The sequence below is a fragment of the Sus scrofa genome, chromosome 5, assembly GCF_054392235.1.
Source record: "Sus scrofa isolate SSC_HxYL_T2T_F1_AM1 chromosome 5, Sscrofa_HxYL_maternal_Yorkshire_Landrace_v2.0, whole genome shotgun sequence".
In the NCBI taxonomy this organism is placed as follows: Eukaryota; Metazoa; Chordata; class Mammalia; order Artiodactyla; family Suidae; genus Sus; species Sus scrofa.
Window position 1 is genome coordinate 95,113,381 of NC_139387.1, and position 14,468 is coordinate 95,127,848.

At 40.3% G+C, this 14,468-nt stretch overlaps 1 protein-coding gene across 1 annotated transcript in view; it reads left to right on the top strand.

Moving 5' to 3' along the window:
• The first annotated feature begins 1,526 nt into the window (after positions 1 to 1,526).
• USP44 (ubiquitin specific peptidase 44) overlaps positions 1,527 to 14,468 on the top strand; it is a 46,793-nt gene continuing 33,851 nt past the window's right edge. Inside the window, exons 1-2 of the mRNA XM_084957568.1 lie at positions 1,527 to 1,750; positions 2,918 to 3,015. The gene's annotated coding sequence lies outside the window, so the exon portion shown is untranslated. The remainder of the gene's footprint in view (positions 1,751 to 2,917; positions 3,016 to 14,468) is intronic.

The following is a 14,468-nucleotide window of genomic DNA, read 5'->3' on the forward strand; positions in this document are numbered from 1 at the left end:
AGTAAACACTCTGAGTTTCAAGGAGCGAACCAGGTAATCAAGGTAAATCAGGTCCAGTGGGCAGGAAACACGACCTCGAGCCAGCACAGGGCCAGAGAGGGCCCTGGGCAATGACGATGAACAAAGCCTTCCTTGTTTTGGTTGTTGAGTAGGGCTAGATAAAAGGTACAGGGTGAGGGTGAGAGAGACAGAGACTGGGAGATTGGGAGACTGTTTAGCACTGAATTGGAAATTTTTAAATGTCCATTTCCTTCTCTTCATCCCACCAGCATCAAAACAGAATATAAAATGTGGAATACTTCCTCCCTCGCTTTGCCTACAAGGTCCATTATGACTTCAAATCACCCTCACTGTTTATCATTTCAAAAAGAACACTTTTTTTGGCGGGGGTGGGGGGAATCAATCCAGTGGGTTCGTCATAACCTAATCCTTGGTCCTTTAGAGAAATGTTAGTTCCAGGTTACTCAAAGTCTCCTGAAGCCCCTTTTAACGAGCAACGAATCTTGTTTCATTCAAATGTACCTTCCTCACTTTGCCTACAAGGTCCATTATGACTTCAAGTCACTCTCCCACTGTCCTTCCTCAGCTCTCCAAGCTGAGGCTTTGAAAATGGCTATGCATCCAAGTGAAATTCAAGTATCAGGTAGCTGAGTAGCTGCTCTAATTTCAGTGGTCTGTCCCTCTGCCAGCAATGATGGCTCCTTAATTCAGAATGTCCCAGAAACTACCACAAAAGTCCACCAGAGGTCACCTTACTGCCACACACAATGGATAGGGAATTGCAGAGCTTCACATCCCCTAAAAAGATTATGAAATAACAGTGTTCGTGCTGAAGCTGTAAAAATATATATAATAGCAAATGGAAATCCAGTATGTCTTTCCCATAAGGCACAGTGATCTCATAATTTTAAATAAACGAGGCTGAAAATGCTCATGGAAATCATGGGAAAGTGAGAGGAAATCAGTATATTGCTTCTCAAAAGCCACATTCACTTATCTTTCACATTATATCAGAAGTCATATGATTCCAGAAGGACATGAGAGTAGGCAACGTTCCTAATTTGGAGAGGCACATTCATTATTATCAGGTCTCTGAGCCCCTAAAATTGTACGCATTTTTCCGAAGACAGAAAGATTCTCAAAGAGGTTTTAAGAAATGAGATTCAGAACCATTGGAAAATAACTTTTTCCACCAAAGAAAATTCAAGGAGAAATTTGGACTCAGAAACTCCCTCCAACTCTGATTATCTCAGCCACCCTGAGACAGATCAAGAAACTGATGTTTGAGGCCCTGTTCTTCAGAAAAAGCCTGAATGACAGAACTGAAAGGCTAGCAAAGCTTCAGCCTTCACCACCGAACTAAAAGGTACAGAATAAATGATAATTGTTGATAGTTAAGGAGAAAGCAGCTTGAAAACAAAAGGAAGATAAATGAGAATGGCTCACCAGGACCTGAAACCTCAGGCCCTGGGGACAAATGGGGATCATTGACATAGAAAAAGGGGTAGAAACCCCCAGTGTGATGCAGATTTGTTTGAAGCTGAGTGACCAGCTCCTAGAGATGGGAGTCCCCACAGGCCAGCTCACCCCTCCCCCACAGCCCTGTGTGAGCTCACAGTTCCTAGCCTTCTGATGGCAGTTGCCTCATAGGGATTTAAACTGAACAAAATGGAAAGCTTTGGATGAGTGGAGCCAGAGTCGGACATCAGTGTGAAATCTGAGAATTCAGAAAGGTCTGAAGTGTGGACAGGTGAGACTGATGGGAAAGAGGATCCAGGAAGGAACTGTGATTTGTTTCTGTGCCTTTAGGGACTGAAGGTCTGGGCTTTGACATGTACTTAAATCATCTCTTTGGAGTTTGGAGTTTAGGATGCATTTGAAAATGATGGCCTTTGTTTTTTACTGTTATTCCTGAACTGTCTCATTTATCACCCAAATGTGACTTATTAATAATATCTAGCAAAAATACTGTCCATTAGAAGATGAGGCTAGGTATTCTTGTACCTAACTACTCTCCCGAATCCTTTGGGGAAATGACCATATTTTCTTATTTTAGCATTGGGCTCCATCAGAACTGACCAGGCTTAAGAAAAAAATTGGGTTTTATACTACGTCTTTTTTTAGCAGCACCCACAACATGTGGAAGATCCCCCAGGCCTGAGACTGTACCTGAGCCACAGCAGTGACAACACCAAATCCTTAACCATGACACCACCAGGAAACTCCTAAGCTATGTCTTAAAAACAAGGAGACTGGAAATCCTAGAATGGAATCACGTCAAACTAGAGGGATAGCTCAGTTTTAAATCAAAGGAACAAACAGGAATCACTGTCTGCAAACCCTTTGGGGAAAATGAGCTAAATTTACACTTTTAAGCCAGTGACATCCAGTAGACTATACAAGCAAGTAGAAACAAAACCAAAAGACTACAAGACTGATTCCAGCTCCAAAATAAATTCTGTGATCTCGCCTTCTCTTTACCACAGATAATCCATTTGACCTGACATTCAGTGTATTACAGTGAAAGAGCAGACAAAGCCCAGACATTCATCCTTTAGGAATTCTGAGTTCTCAAAGCCAATACAGTCACTTTCTGGTTGAGTGACTGAAGTTATTCACCTTGTTTTCTCACCTGTAAAATGGGAATAATACGATCTAACTTGTAAGGACTAGGGTTTATGTGTGTGTGTGTATTTTAACTATCGCAGCTTCCTTCTCACATGAGGTAAGACAAAATATAATGTACTCTACATTCTATATTTTTCAAAGAAAGCACTTTGAAAAGTAAAAGTACTCTAAAAAGTACTACCCACAACCATGATATAAAGCATATGGAGGGCTCACTTCAGTCATCACACACAACAAAAATAGATTGTCATTTCAGATCTATTGAAATTGTTCTTTTAATCACTTGTAGGGCCAAAAAGAAGCTACCAGAAGACTTATTCCCACTTAACCTCAGGAAAAGTTACAAAGAGTGGTGGTCCTAAAACAGAAGGGCTGCTTTTGCAAACTGTGAGTTCTTTTTAGTATAGCTGTAAGACCCTAGGAAGGGGAATAAGATGGGAGGGGAACGAGAAAGGGACTCAAGGATGTCCAGATCATCTACCAGACTGGCCTTTATCAGGTATTTTACAAACCTAAAACCCCTCGCTAGAGAAGTTACAGAAGGAAATTCTACACCAAAGCTATACTCTTGACCTGCATTACTACTCTTGCTGAACGTCCCAAAAAGCATCTTTCCTACATGGGTTGCACTAACTAAAGAAAAAATGTCATTTCCTGCTTCTATGAAAGTGTTCCTAAAAACAGTCATAGAGACTAAAAAAATCTAGCTCCAGGAGACAGTGACTTAAAAAGCAAAAGCTGGAGTTCCCATCGTGGCACAGTGGTTAACGAATCCGACTAGGAACCATGAGGTTGTGGGTTCAATCCCTGGCCTTGCTCAGTGGGTTAAGCATTGCAGTGAGCTGTGGTGTAGGTTGCAGGTGCAGCTCAGATCCTGCGTTGCTGTGGCTACAGCTCTGATTAGACCCCTAGCCTGGGAATCTCCATATGTCGTGGAAGAGGCCCTAGAAAAGGCAAAAAGACCAAAAAAAAAAAAAAAAAAAAAGCAAAAGTTCATTAATGTCATAACAAAGAATTTTGCAGTGTTATTCAGATTTTTTGGTCAAAAACAAAACTTTATATGTATATTTGAATTCAGTTCTTCAGTTTATCTTCTTCATGAGTTGCATTTTCGTAAGAATTCTAAGCAAAGGGAGTTTCCATTTGTGGCTCAGTGGGTTGCAAACTGAACTAGTATCCATGAGGATGCAGGTTCAATCCCTGGTCTCACTCCGTGGGCTGAGGATCTCTGCTGTCATAAGCTGTTGTGTAGGTCACAAATACAGCTCCACTGTGGTTCAGATCCCGTGCATTGCTGTTGCTGTGGTGTATGCCTGCAGCTACTGCTCCGATTCCACTTCTAGCATGGGAACTTCCATATGCTGCAAGTATGGCCCTGAAAAGAAAAGAAAAAAAATCTAAGAAAAGCAAAATATTTCTTTTTTTTAATATAATGATTTTTATTTTTTTCCATTATAGCTGGTTTACAGTGTTCTGTCAGTTTTCTACTGTACAGCATGGTAACCCAGTTACACATACACGAATACATTCTTTTTTCTCACATTCTCATGCTCCATCATAAGTGACTAGACATCGTTTCCAGTGCTGCACAGCAGGATCTCATTGCTAATCCATTCCAAAGGCAATAGTCTACATCTATTAACCCCAAGCTCCCAATCCATCCCCCTCCATCCCCCTCCCCCTTGGCAACCACAAGTCTATTCTCCAAGTCCATGATTTTCTTTTCTGTGGAAAGGTTCATTTGTGCTATATATTAGATTCCAGATATACGTGATATCCTATGGTATTTGCCTTTCTCTTTCTGACATTGCACTCAGTATGAGTCTCTAGTTCCATCCATTTTGCTGCAAATGGCATTCTTTTCTTTTTTATGGCTGAGTAGTATTCCATTGTGTCTATATACCACATCATCCTAATCCAATCATCTGTTGATGGACATTTGGGTTGTTTCCATGTCTTGGCTATTGTGAATAGTGCTGCAATGAACATGCAGGTGCATGTGTCTTTTTCAAGGAAAGTTTTGTCTGGATATACAACCAAGAGTGGGATTTCTGGGTCATATTGTAGTTCTATGTATAGTTTTCTAAGGTACCTCCATACTGTTCTCCATAGTAGTTGCACCAGCTTACAAAATATTTCTTTTTTTTTTTTTTTTGTCTTTTGTCTTTTTGTTGTTGTTGTTGTTGCTATTTCTTGGGCCGCTCCCGCGGCATATGGAGGTTCCCAGGCTAGGGGTTGAATCGGAGCTGTAGCCCCCGGCCTACGCCAGAGCCATAGCAACGCGGAATCCGAGCTGCGTCTGCAACCTACACCACAGCTCACGGCAACGCCGGATCGTTAACGCACTGAGCAAGGGCAGGGACCGAACCCGCAACCTCATGGTTCCTAGTCGGATTCGTTAACCACTGCGCCACGACGGGAACTCCCAAAATACTTCTTATTAGAGTATCTGAATGCCTATTTACATTAAGGTTTTTTTTGCAGTTAAAATAGGCTAGAAGCACCAAGCAGATCTTATGTGTGATAGACCTAAAGTAGATCCAAGGCAGAGAGGCTTCTTTGTCTCAATATATGTACAGACCAGAATACTGTAACATAGTGGAAATATGCATAGGAATTGCCAGAGTTAAGCTTCCTAGATTCAATTCCTGATGTGCCATCTGCTAGCTACATGACATAAAATGTTATTTGATCTCTATGAATAAGTTATATCTCTAGATGAATAAATTATTTCATTTTTAAATGGGAATAACACTATACTACATGGACTTGTTGTGAAAATTAAATGACAAAATACTGATAAAGCTGTTTGCACAGTCCCCAGGTATGTGGTACTTGTAAAATAACAGTAGCTATTAATATAATAACTACATCTTCATGGGTAAAAGCAGGCCTTTTAAATATTTTAAAATGCAATTTTGATTATAGAAATAACATACTCTTATTGTAAAGAGTGGAAATGACTACAAAGAATTTAAAAAGGACATGGAGTTCCCATCATGGCTCAGAGGAAATGAATCTTACTAGTATTCATGAGGATGCAGGTTCGGTCCCTGGCCTCACTCAGTGGGTTAAGGATCCGATGTTGCTGTGAGCTGCAGTGTAGACTCAGCTCAGAGCTGGCATTGCTGTGGCTGTGGTGTAGGCCGGTGGCTATAGCTCCGACTTGATCCCCAGCCTGGGAACTTCCATATGCCGCGAGTGTGGCCCTAAAAAGACCAAAAAAAAAAAAAAGAATTTAAAAAGAAGATTTCAAACCCCTAATCCCACCAATTAGAGAAAAGGCTATTTAACATTTGGTCATCTTCTATTTTTTTCCTAGCACATTTTTACCTAACTGGGGATCACATGTACACAGTTTGATATAATGAGGACTAGCGTTTAGTATCTGGGCTATGAAATTATGTTGCACTTCCTTCAGCATCATACGTGAGCTATTCCCAGAGATACCACCTTGAAAACCGTATTTTCATATTCTTCACTATCTTTTTTCTCTAAGAATTGGCTAGCTACCCAACTAGGATATAGCCCTGTGATCCTTAAGTTCTTAATGTAAATTTTCTCACTTTCAGATGCATATCTCTTTCCTTAAGAGCCTCTACAGGCACCCTCTCTTTAAATAGTTAACAACTCTTTCCCCTTTCTCTCCAAACACCTAAACCCCAAACTCGATCGGGCTTCATAGCCCAACCCTGCAGAATTCCTGCCCTGATGGTTGTGGAAGAGGGATACTTAGCGATGGAGCTTCTTCTTGTGACAATTTCCTTTCAACATGTTTTAACTGTACAAATTGCTTGGAGAGGAGTTCGCATCATGGCTCAATGGAAATGAATCTGACTAGCATCCATGATGATGCAGGTTCAATCCCTGGCCTCACTCCGTGGGTTAAAGGATCTGGCATTGCCATAAGCTGTGGTGTATGTAAGCTCGCAGACGAGGCTTGGATCTGGCAACCTACATACCCTACATGTTGTCTAGGCTGGCGGCTACAGCTCCTGATTCAACTCCTAGTGTGGGAACCTTCATATACCTTGGGTGTGGCCCTAAAAGGACCAAAAAAAAAAAAAATGCATGAAGTTTCACAGATATAATTACCCATTTATCCTCATACTAGATGTATGACAAACATAACTTTGCTATGAATAGTCAAGAAATGGATTGTTCCCTATTCTAACAAGGCGCAGTGGTTGGCAGAGTCTAGGATCATCAACTGCTTCTTCTGAGGGCTAAAAACAAAATAAAAGCTCAATTTTCCACAACACTCTGGGAAAATATGCATTTTAATCCATTTCCCTGACTCTCTTCTTTCCCCAGCTGATGGCAGTAAAAGTAGACAGAGACTCGGGTTGAACAAGCTGCCACTGTGCTGCAATTTCCAAGCCTCTCAAACAGAAAACAAGCAAAAAAAAACCTAATATCTATCATCATATCTACAATATCCATCTATGCTTCCTCGATGCCTCTAACCCCCATCATCTGTCTTGTCTAAAGCTCCTGGCTGATCTTAGACCCTCACATAAAAGCAACATCCTTGTTACTGATCTGACTGATGGCTCAGAGAGCCCGGTTAGAGAGCAGAGCACACACAGCATGCACATATACTCATTCACACATATGTGCACACAAGTACACATGAAACGGCCAGTAGGACACATAATACACAAAGTATATGCAGAAACAGATCACAAAATTAAAGTAGCATTGTGCTACAGCATAAGCAAAGAGCTGTATTGAGTTGAAAAGAAATATAAATGAACACTGATCGTCAAATGAACTTTGGAAGAAAATATAATCTCGAGAGTCTGACTAAATGGAGGTAAGACTTCATAAGACCAGTCTTTACTCAATGATCACACAGCAAAATTTCAGAAAGTCTGCAAGGCATAATATCAATAGCAATATCTTTTTTTTTTTTTTTTTTTTGTCTTTTTGCTATTTCTTGGGCCGCTCCCGCAGCATATGCAGGTTCCCAGGCTAGGGGTCGAATCAGAGCTGTAGCCACTGGCCTATGCCAGAGCCACAGCAACACAAGATCCAAGCCGCGTCTGCAACCTACACCACAGCTCACAGCAACGCCAGATCGTTAACCCACTGAGCAAGGGCAGGGACCGAACCCGCAACCTCATGGTTCCTAGTCGGATTCATTAATCACTGAACCATGACGGGAACTCCATCAATAGCAATATCTTAATTTGATTGTTTTTCCATGACTTACCAAGGACTGTCGAATCCATTCTCTCATTAGATCCTTACCATAGTTCCCAGATAATTGAAACTAAGACATCATTTTTTTGTTTGTTTGTTTACATTCAACTCTTTCCTTCCTTCAACAAAATACAGAGTGCTTCATATGTGCCAAAGAGTATCTGAGGTACTGAAAATTCAGCAGTGAACAAGACAGGTTAAAGCTGCTATTCTCATATGGTTTACATTTTAGCAGGAGAGAGACAATATACGATTGGCTTATATAAGTAAAATAAGTTATATAGTCATTTAGAACATAATATTAGAATGATATAGTAATTTATAAAATATAAAATACTATGGAAAAATAAACAAATAAGGGTGACAGGAAGTGCTGAGGGAAGGTTTCAATTTTATAGCAGTGTTAAGACAGGTGTTACCTGAAAGAATATATCTGGAAGAAGAGTGGTCTAATCAGAGGGAACAATCTGTGTCAAGTCCAGGGACGGGGTCTGCTTGGACTGTTTATAAAGCGTAGCAAAAAGACCACTGTGATGAGGGAAATGATAAGAGATGAAGAAAGGCAAAGGAGAAAGGGGCAGGACCGGATATTTTAGGACCTTAACAGTCTTTGTAAGGACTTTAGCTTTTACTCTTAAGAGGGCTGGGAAGGCATTCTGGCTATTTTGATTAGAAAAGACTGTAGGTTGGCAAGGTTAGAAGCAGGGAAATGAGTTAGAACATTATTACATTAACCTAGGCAAAGGATGACTGCATCTTGGCCGGTGGTTATGTGGTAGGGGCCCTCCCAGAACAAAGGGAAGGCAACCTACATGATCAGTATGTGAGCATGCATGTGCAACTTTGGGGCAGTATGACATAATCCGCATCCATCTGCAACTTTGTAGCATAAACCATCCAACCAGAATTTACAGAATGTATGTTGCCTTATAAGGGGGACAAAGGGACCAAAGTGTAAAAGAAAAAAATAACAGGAAGGTATATAAGACAGCGCCCCACTGAGTTCGAGGCTCAGCCTTTGGATATGAATCCGCTGAGTCAGTGCTGGCACGAATAAATACTGCTTCCTGGCAAAAAGCCTCTGTGTCTCCCTGTAAGAGAATCTTGCAACAGTTATAGCATTGGAGGTAGTGAGAAATGGATTCTGTATATAATTTGAAAGTAGAAGGGACTCCTTGATGTGGCATGTGGATAGCAAAGATAGACAGTGCCAAGGAAGATGTTAACATTTTTGGCCTATGAAACTAAAAGGATAGAGATGCTACTTACTGAAAAGAGAAAAAATAGAGCAGAATTTGAATTCAGTTTTGCAAATGTTAAGTTTAGCTATCTATTTATTTATTTAGGTCATTTTGCTATTTCTTGGGCCGCTCCCGTAGCATATGGAGATTCCCAGGCTAGGGGTCCAGTCGGAGCTGTAGCCACCGGCCTACGCCAGAGCCACAGCAACGCGGGATGTGAGCTGCGTCTGCAACCTACACCACAGCTCACGGCAACGCTGGATCATTAACCCACTGAGCAAGGGCAGGGATCGAACCCGCAACCTCATGGTTCCTAGTCGGATTCGTTAACCACTGTGCCACGATGGGAACTCCTAGCTATCTATTTAACATCCAAGTGGAGATGCTGACTAGGCAGTGAGATATATGAGTCAGAAGTTAAGGAAAGAAGTCTGGGTCGAGATAAAATTTGAGAATTGTCTTCACTTAGACGGCATTTAAAACCACGAGCGTTGATGAAATTACTAAGAGTGAGAAAACAGTAAGGACCAAGAAGTAAACCCTGGTGATCTCCAATGCAAAAGGTGCAGAACAGAATAAAGTTTCAGCAAAGGAGCCTGAAAAGGAACAACCAATGAGAGAGGGGAAAAAGCAGGAGAATGTGGAATTCTTGGGAGGCAAAGGGAAGATACCATTTCCAGGAGGAAGTGACCGATTGTGCTGAGGCCTTGATAATGAAAACAAAAAACTGACTGCTGTATTAATAGTGTGAAAGTTGCTGTTACCAGAAAGCTCAGCAAGAGTTGCTTCTGCGGAATGATGGAGATGAAAGCCTGACTGGAATGAGTTTAAAAGACAATGGGAAGAAAGGTTCCTTTCTATCACAAGAACAGAAGAATGAAGCAAAAGCTGCTGGAGTTAAAAGATGGTTTTTGTTTGTTTTTTGCTTTCTTTTTTAGGGCCACACCCACAGCATATGGAAGTTCCCAGGCTAGGGGTCGAATCAGAGCCGCAGCTGCCAGCCTGCCTACACCGCAGCCACAGCAACAGAGTCCAAGCCGCATCTGCAACCTATACCACCGCTGATGGAAACGCTGGATCCTTAACCTACTGAGCAAGGCCAGGGATAGAACCCACATCCTCATGGATACTAGTCAGATTCATTTCCACTGAACCACGAGGGGAACTCCCAAGAGATGGTATTTTTAAGATAGAAATAGCAGCATGTTTCTATGGCATTGGAAATAATCCAGCAAAGAGGAAAACTGATGATACAGGAGGGAGAGGGGAGGATTACAGTGTACTTGAGTAGATGAGTGGATATGCAATCTCATTAACAAACCAAAGCATAGAAAAGTGGTTTACTCATGATTAAACCAATAAATGATAGAGCCTAAACTTGAACTCAAGCCTCATGGCCAGCATTCTCCCCACACCATGATGGAGGCGGCCTTGGTGTGCTTCGCCATAAGGTGCTTGTCAAATGGTAATCAACTTCTGCCTAATTACATTACTTCAGAGTACACCTTATTTCACAGACATTTCAATATACTGCATGTTTATCTGATGTGTGTCAGGCACCAGGCTGGTGGGGATAGAGGGAGTAAGAATATAAAGGTGATGAGTTCCCATCGTGGCACAGCAGAAAAGAATCCAACTAGGAATCATGAGGTTGCAGGTTCGATCCCTAGCCTTGCTCAGTAGGTTAAGGATCCGGTGTTGCCATGAGCTGTGGTGTAGGTCGCAGACGTGGCTCGGATCTGGTGTTGCTGTGGCTCTGGCCTAGGCAAGTGGCTACAGCTGCGATTAGACCCGTAGCCTGGGAACCTCCACATGCTGTGGGTGTGGCCTTTAAAAAGACAAAAGGCAAAAAAAAAAAAAAAAAAAGAATATAAAGGTGAATGACACCAATGTTCACTGCAGCACTATATACAATAGCCAAGACATGTAAACAACCTACATGTTCATCAACAGAGGAGTGGATAAAGAAGATGTGGTACATATACATAATGGAATATTACTCAGCCATTAAAAAAGAAAAGAAATAATGGCATTTGCATCAACATGGATGGACTTAGAAATTATCATGCTAAGTGAAGTCAGACAGGGAGATACCAACATCATATGCTATCACTTACATGTGGAATCTTAAAAAAAAGACACAATTAAACTTCTTGGGAGAACAGACACTGACTCACAGACTTTGAAAACTTATGGTTTCCAAATGAGACAGGTTGGGAGGTAGGGGGATGCACTGAGGGTTTGGGATGGAAATGCTGTAAAATTTGGTTGTGATGATCATTGTACAATTATAAATGTAATAAAATTCATAGAGTAATTTAAAAAAAAAAGGTGAATGACATACTTTATCTAAGGAAACTTATAATCTCATGACACTTAAACAAATATCCCAGAGAAGACAAAATGAAATTGGTGTACTACTAGATAGTTCTAATGATTAAAGTATTTCTTTACATTGAGGCATACTCTACCTCTAGGCAATGTCTCCCAATTTTTTTTTTGAGGGTTACTTTTTTTATTTACTTATTTTTAATTTAAATTTATCTTTTATTTGGCTGTGCTTATGGCATGGGGAGGTTCCTGGGCCAGGGATCAAACCTCAGCCACAGCAGTGACAATGCTGTCTTTAACCACTAGGCTACCAAAGAATTCCCCAACTTGCTTTTAATTCAGCCCTTTCCAGAAACAATGACTAGATCTATTCTTTAGGGAATATGGATGAATCACAGTCCTTTCTCATTGGTAGAAAACTATTCTCACTGTGATCTGGGAATAAAACAATAGATCACAAGCCCATAAGCATATATACAAGGTAAAAGTAATGAAATTACCAATGTGAATTTATTTTATATCTTTATTTTCAACCTCACCTTTTGTAATATGAAAGACTACTCACACTTAAGGTGTTAAATTTGGCAGTGGGACAATTGCAAGGTTTCACAATATGGAGATATTTTACATTTCAGAAAATACTCAAACTTCTTTAATTCGCTTGACAAATGCATTAAACATTTCAAACAAATAATGCTTTCCAAGTATAAAAGCATGAATTCTATCCCTTAGCGAAGTACCTATGTGTGTATGTGTGTGACTTCGTCAGGTTATCATAATACCTCGTTGATTTTTTTTTTTATTAAAACAGATATAGGCTCCATCTAGAAGTCCTATGGGCTTTCAGAGAACAGAATTTGTAGTTCGAGTATCTTTTTCTTTCTAATAACTGACAACATTTGCAAGAAAAAAGACATTCTCTTCTATCTACAGTATCCTTTTAGGAAATCAAATATCCAATATAATGGATCTACAACAACTACCTGTGATGATAACTAAAGAAGAGTTAATATTTTAATGAAGAAAAGCATTCAGAGCAGGCAAATATAAGAAAGCCACAGTCTATTTCCTCAGCCTGGAATTCCCCTGTGCACTCCTTTTAGCAAATACCTATTCAGTCTTTTACGAGACTTTGCAAATGTTGACTCCTTGTTAAGTCTTCCTCTGCTTATCCCCGTCCTCATCCCCACCTTGGAGATGGAGAGATTTCCTTAGGAACAAAGCCACTTCTGACGGTAAACTGCATAAGATATAAAAGAGACTGGGGTAGAGATGGGGTACATGGAGAAAAGTTTGCTCAGTGAGGCCCTAGAGGGCAGAAATAGGATCAGAGAATAAATGTTACAAGTAAATTTTGATTTGCCCCAAGGAAGGATTTCCTAATGACATGACCAGCTAGTTACAGAGTCACTGTCTTGGAGGAAACAGCTCTGCTTTGGAATCCTGGAATCCCATTGTATGACTTTGGACCCCAAATTTCAGCTGTCATTTTACCCCCAACTTCAGCTGTCTCATGTGCAAAATTCAGATCAAAGCTTTTATCCTTTTAGTTTGGATGCTAGTGCTTATTACACTACTTCCTGTATCCCTGAGTGTTAACAGAAGAAACTGAATTGTGACCATCAATGCATTTCACCATCAAAGGCAGATGAGTAAATGAGGATATAGCTCAGATCAGGAAGAGGAGGTAAAACCTCATATACGAATGAATGACTCTTCACACTTACAATGAGTAGCTTTGAGAACAAACACATTTCTGCTGCTTCTTTGAGACCTTTCTTACCTGTTCTTCTATCCACTCGCCAAGGCCATTAGTTTATAAGTGAGTAAATTATGTAGAAGAGCTTGTATAAATTAAAATAGAATGGCTTTTAATTGATATCGGACACCTTGAAATGTATGACAAATTAGCTTGGTAAGGCAGCCAGCTAACAGAAGATAAGCTTTAGGTAAAATTCTTTGAACTATGTTTTCTCATTATACCTACACAAATTCTATTTGGGGGTTCCAACAGATTTTTTTGTCTGATTTAGGCAATCAGACTTAAATCAATTTTTTTCCACAGGTAGACAAGTTGAGAGGGGGAGGAAACATTTTAATAACTATCCTTCAAAAGAAATCACTTCCCTGGTATCTATAAGCACACTGCTGGTCATTAGAAGACTTATTTTCTAATCTCAGGTCTGACAATTGCTGTGTGGTTTCAGATAAGTTCCTTATTACCTTAATTTCTTCAGCTATATAAGAGACATGTAAATTATTCCGCAATGAAAGACTTTACTACTAATGCAAAATTCTTCTTTCCCTCATTCTATTTATGTTGAAATGATGCTGTATCTTTGGGATAACTCATAATTCTCTCTTCCATCAGACTTGTTAATCAAGTGATGGAAGGTATTTTGGTAGATAGGTAAAATATTTAGTGAAAAGAAAGCCATATGCCTCTAAAAAAGGTAAAAGTATGTTAAATGAGCAAATCAAAGACCCACATTTAAGGTATTTATAAGACAGGTACTGTGTCTTTATCATTTTTCAAATCCATCAGTTAAAAAAGTAGTCGTGTAATATACTCGAGGTTTAATATTACTTTAATCAAAGCTGACAACCATGAAAAACATTTCTGGTTGTACTTGAACCACTAATTTCAGATGTAATCTAAAACAATGGCATGCCAATAAAAACCTTACATTTTTTGTAGCTAGATTACACTGTTGTGATGCACTTACTTGAGAAAACTAAACATGTATGTGACTAAATCCTACTGTATCTCTACAACGGCTTCAAAACAATAGTTGAGCAAATTATACTGTATAGCTTAATTTAAAATCTATGTTGTTAGGGGAGTTCCTGTCGTGGCTCAGTGGTTAACGAATCCAACTAGGAACCATGAGGTTGCAGGTTCGATCCCTGGCCTTGCTCAGGGGGTTAAGGATCCGGCATTGCTGTGAGCTGTGGTGTAGGTTGCAGACACAGCTCGGATCCCACATTGCTGTGGCTCTGGTGCAGGCTAATGGCTACAGCTCCGATTAGACCCCTAGCCTGGGAACCTCCATATGCTGAGGG